The sequence below is a fragment of the Peromyscus leucopus genome, unplaced genomic scaffold, assembly GCF_004664715.2.
Source record: "Peromyscus leucopus breed LL Stock unplaced genomic scaffold, UCI_PerLeu_2.1 scaffold_1211, whole genome shotgun sequence".
NCBI lineage: Eukaryota > Metazoa > Chordata > Mammalia > Rodentia > Cricetidae > Peromyscus > Peromyscus leucopus.
In genome coordinates, this window is record NW_023504349.1 from 88,142 (window position 1) to 93,688 (window position 5,547).

Genomic DNA, 5,547 nt, shown 5'->3' on the forward strand with positions numbered 1-5,547 from the left:
CACTGTGTGACAGGAAGAGGAAATTATTGATTATAAAGAAGGAAAGTGAAGTCTGCCTGATATTTTTCACTTTTCTGCAAATGGCAGACAGTTTTAGTAAGAAAAATCAAACCAGTATTTATACTAATCAATGTGACATTTGACACATACACACAGATATTGAGCTGAGTAAATCATTTTCATTAGTAAACCTATCCTCTCACAGCTTTACCCCTGATGCCACATGGAGACATCTTCCTGGTGGGCTGCAATGATGGAGGCATGTTTTATTCATACCTATACAATAAGCAAGAGAGGTGTTAGAATGGCTAGGCTTGGACATTTTATTATCATGAAGTCTAAAGAAGTTCTTAATTCTTTCTGATGGAGATCTAATCACTGTGTCATCCACCTCTAAGCTTCCATCCCTTCTCAATAGTGACTCCTCAACACCCAATTTTCCAAATCCCAGACAACTAGAGACCTTCCAGTCATATCCCAGAAGCTTTACCTCAATGCCTCTCTTACATTCCTAGGTCTACAGTGATGAGTGCTCAACAGTCGCAGTGCCTTCACTGTTCCTGGTCTAAGGCTTTCTGTACATGTCTCAGCCTCCATTGCACACTTGGATTGTTCACCATTATCTGAAGAACTTACTGAATAAAGTCTGGAGAGAAGTTAAGAGTTACACCATGGTCAGAGCAGAAGGATGCAAGAATTCAAGGAATATAAGATTTGATTGAAAGCAGGGGGAAATGTTCTACAGAGAAAAAGAATTCCACAACAAATGACAATTTTTATTGAAAGCTGGGGTTAATGATCTACAGAGAAGTAATAGAGATAAAGTAAATTGCACAATACATATCAGATTTAAGACACTTAATGTGACTAAAAACTGGCTCGGGTCATGGCTCTATAGAAAGCATTAACCTTGCATGTATGAGTACCTGAGTTTGAATCCTAAGGTGGGACTCAAAGATGTGATCTGATCTCTTTTTGTTACCCTAGTGCTCCTTCTATGTCATGGGAGTTGGAGACAGGAGAACGCTCAGAAGCTTGGGACCAGCTAATCTGACATAAACAGTGATGGACAAGAAGAAAGAGACTCTGTCTCAAACCAGGTATAAATTAAGGCTCAACCCCTGATGTTGTTGTTTGTTTTCAACCCTCAAGCTCTGGCAGAAGAACAACCACATTCACACGTTTGTATCCACACCATCATAAACACACATACCGATGAACATCAAAAGAAAAGTTAAAAGCCAAGCTACATGGCATACATCTGCACTACTAAAACTCAGAAGGTAGAGACAAGAGAATACCAGATGTTCAATGCCATTTTCTAGTACACAGATAATTTATGGTCAAGCTGGTATAAAACAGATCCTGTCTGAATATAAGGAAAAAACCAAATCTGTGTTAGTGCAAGCACCAAAAATAAACCAATGACATAAATATGGCTGATAATTAACAAAACAGTGGTTCTGACTTGGAAGTAATATTAAAGATATGTGTTTATTTGGAGGCAGTGTTTGCAGAGGGTATGTCAAGAAGGCTTCCTCAGTCTTGGCATGTAGTCAAGGATGGTCTTGAAGTATTGATCCACTTGAATCCATCCCATGAATGTTGTGATTTCAGGATTGTCCCATACTAATCAGCCTAGATATTTATTATTGTGTTATACTTTAATTGATGTGTATCAAGTGATGAGACCTATTGGCTGTATCCAACAACAAACAACTACAAGATCTAAGTTTTAACAGGGAGAAATGTTCAGTCAGCAGACAAGTAAGTACCTGCCTCCTGGTGAAGTATGCTATGAAGACAAAGATTCAGTGACAGAGATGGGAAAATTAGTATTTTGTATGATGTTGGGAAGATTGATTCCCATCAATACAAAAACCTGTTGAGTGAAATCCAATAATGATATAAATCAAGGTTTTATGACATCATTAATAATCACACCAATGAACAGAGTGAGGGGAATAAGTCATCTGTTAGAGAGAGAGAGGTTGGGAAGAGGAGAGAAAATGGGGAAGTGAGTGACAGAAATATAGAGAAAAAGAGAGAGAGAATGTTATACATGGTCAATCAGGTGATATGCAAGGCCCCAGAAAATTGTAGTTAATGAATTCACTTTAAAACGATTTATTTTTTATTTTTGTTTATGTTTGTGCATTTTCATAGGAGTGTGTCTATGTGTGTGTGTGTGCCCACTGAGATTTCAAGAGTGTCTGTTCCCCTGAAGCTGGAGTCATGGAAATTTTTGAGCCACTTCATGTGAGTTCTGGGAAACTAATGCTACTTCTCGAAGAAATCTTCAAGTACTTTTTACTACTGAAGTAATAATGACATATTTTTGAAGATTAAGTTATAAAAACAACTTTATTGCACAAGAAAATGTAGAAATTAGCACAAATGATCTATAAAACAAATGAATTGTAATTGAAATAGAGATACAAATGGGAATGGTAGCATTATTAGATAAAAATTCATAAAAAAGTGCTTATCGTATAAACCTGATGACCAAGATGTCTTTGTAATCCACGTGTATCAGAAGTAGACAATTTACTCCAAAAATTATTCTCAAGTTCTCACATATGTTCTTTGAGATGTGTGCACCCACCTAGATATTTTGCAGACATCCACATCAGATCATAATAAATAAGATATTTTTAAAGGAAAAAAATGCAATGTGATGGCAAGGTGGAGAATGTTGTGGTATTATGTTCCCCAGAATATTGTGTACCCTAATAAACTTATCTGGGGTCAGAGAACAGAAAAGCTGCTAGATACTTAGGATTGGCAGTAATAGCACACATCTTTAATCCTAGCATTCCAAAGCCAGAGAGCTATCTGTTCAAGGATACAGCCAAGCATGGTAACTCAAGCCTTTAATCTCAGAAAGCAAGCCTTTAATCCCAGGGAGTGATGGCAGAAAGAGAAAGATATATAAGGCATGAAGACCAGAAACTAAAAGCATTTGGTTGGCTAAGCATTTGGCTGGTTAAGCTTCAGGCTTTTGAGGAGCACAATTCAGCTGAGAGCCATCCGTATATGAGGACACAGAGGCTTCCAGTCTGAGGAAACAAGACCAGCTGAGGATTGGGCGAGGTGAGGTAGCTGTGGCTTGTTCTGGTTCTCTGATCTTCCAGTTCACCACAATACCTGGCTTAGGTTTGATTTTATTAATAAGACCTTTTAAGATTCATGCTACATGGAGGACTTGGGACAATCCAATAAGAACAAAGATTACATAATAAGAAGATAGGAGTGGAGTATCTGTCACCAAGATTATCTGTCACCCTATGCAAAGTAGAAATTTAAGGTTCATATGTATGGAAATCATTTTTATCATCATTCCCTGTAGTTAAGAAAAGAGATGTTGTGTTTAGTAGCTTTTAGTGTTTATTTAACACAACCTATAACCACCTTAGAAGAGATTTCCAATGAGGAATCATCTAGATTACATGGGCTCTAGGCATATCTTTGAAAGGGTATCTTGATAGTTCATTGATAATGTAGAACATTGTGGGCAGCATCATTCCCTACTCTTGGGAGTTCAGAAAAGTATAAGGAAAGTGAAAGCTAGTTGCAGGCAAGAAAGCAAGTGTAAATATGTTGTCTGATTTTGAGTGTGAATACAGTGTTTTAACTTCCTACCAAAACATCTTATCAATAATAAACTGTAGCCTAGAGATGTAAGAAAAACAAAACCTCTTCTCTCTAAGTGGTTTTTTTTTTGGGGGGGGGGAGAACAGATTCAAATTCAGATACAGGAAGAATTTAGAATCCCACATAGACAAGACCTCTCAAAATATTATATTTAAACAAAGAAAATACATTGAAATTGGAAAGATAGAAACACGAAGTCAAATGTAAAGGAACGTCTTCCAGTATAACAGATATTTAGTTGAGACTTTGAAAAGCAGAAGAAATCGGAAAGCTCTATTTCAAGTTCTAAAAAACCACCAATGACAAATCAGACTACTGTACCCATCTAAGCTACTTGTTATAACTAAAGGAGATGTAAAACTTTATATGCTAAAAATGTACAAGATGAATTTATGACCACCAACACATTTCTACAAAATATATTTAAAGGAGTCTTTTAGAGTTAAGAGAAAAATAGGTGTACCCTTAAGACCGCAACAAGCAAAAGGCCACTTGACCAGTCAACTTGACACAACCTAGAATTATCTGAGAAAGCCTCAGTTAAGATATTGTCCTCATCAGATTGACATGTTACCAGGTGTTTGAGTTGTTGTCTTCATTGATGATTAATGTGTTCTGGCCCACAGCAAAGATAGCCGGGCATGAGTTGTGTGAGAAACCTAACTGAGCATGAAACACTGATGAAGGTAACAAGCAGATTAGTAAAATGGTTTCTGCTTCAGTTCCTTTTGGAGACACTGTCCTGACTTCTCCCATAGATAGATTGTGACCTGAAAGTGTAAGCCAGATAAATACTTTCGTCCTCTCCATTGATTCTAGCAATAAATTTTGTCACAGAAAATGTAAAGCAAACTAGAATGAAAGGTAAACAAGTAATAAAATGAAAACAGCTTGAGCATGTTTGCAAATCATCAAAATTACAATAATCAATAGGCACATTTTAGTAGTCTCTTAATATTAATGGTGTCAATTCCTTAATCAAAAGACACAGGTTAGGAGATTAGAGTTAAAAAGTAGGAAGTACTTTTCTGTTGTACTCAATCATGAAAGAGAGATGTAATCATACAATGAAACGATGAAAAAAGATGTTCTAGGCCAACGAAGCTTGAAAACAAGCAAACATTGCTTGTGCAATCTGATTAAATAGACTTGAAACCAAATCTAATGAGAAATGATATTACTTCCTACTGATTACAGGAACGATTCATGGAGAGAACTGTACAATTCCGCACACAGGTGCACCTAGTCTACACAGAAAATACTACTAGATGTAAGCCATAGGCTTTCACCAGGTGTCATAGTACTTTTATTCCCAATAATTAATCCTTCATCCCAGTAGAAAGTACACAGAATTAAATTAAATCAAAGGTATATTGGCCTTAAAAGACAACTATAGAATATTCTAACCAAACACTGTAGAATATAAATTGTTCTCAGCAGCCCCTGGAACAATCATTAAAATATATCATATATTATGACACAATAATGTCTGACCAAATATGGGGAAATGGAAATATTTCCTTATATTCTACCCAACAACAATAAAATGAACACAAATAGACAAGAGAAACTCTAGAAGATAAACAAACCCATGGACATCAAACAACTCACAACGCAAATATGAATGATTTCTTAAAGAAATCAAGAGTAAAAAAGACTCTACAATAAAATGAAATTAAAACCAGCATCCTAAATGTTTGAAGTGCAATGTTAACAGTCTAAAGAGATGTTTAAAGGTCAATACAGCTACATTAAGAAATCAAAGAGATGTTTAATAATTATGTTAATGATTTGCATTAGGGTTCTGGAAAAAGAACAAGTTACACACCAAAATCAGGAGCTGAAAAGAAAGCACTGACATTAATGAAATTAGTGAAATGAAAACAGCTCAAC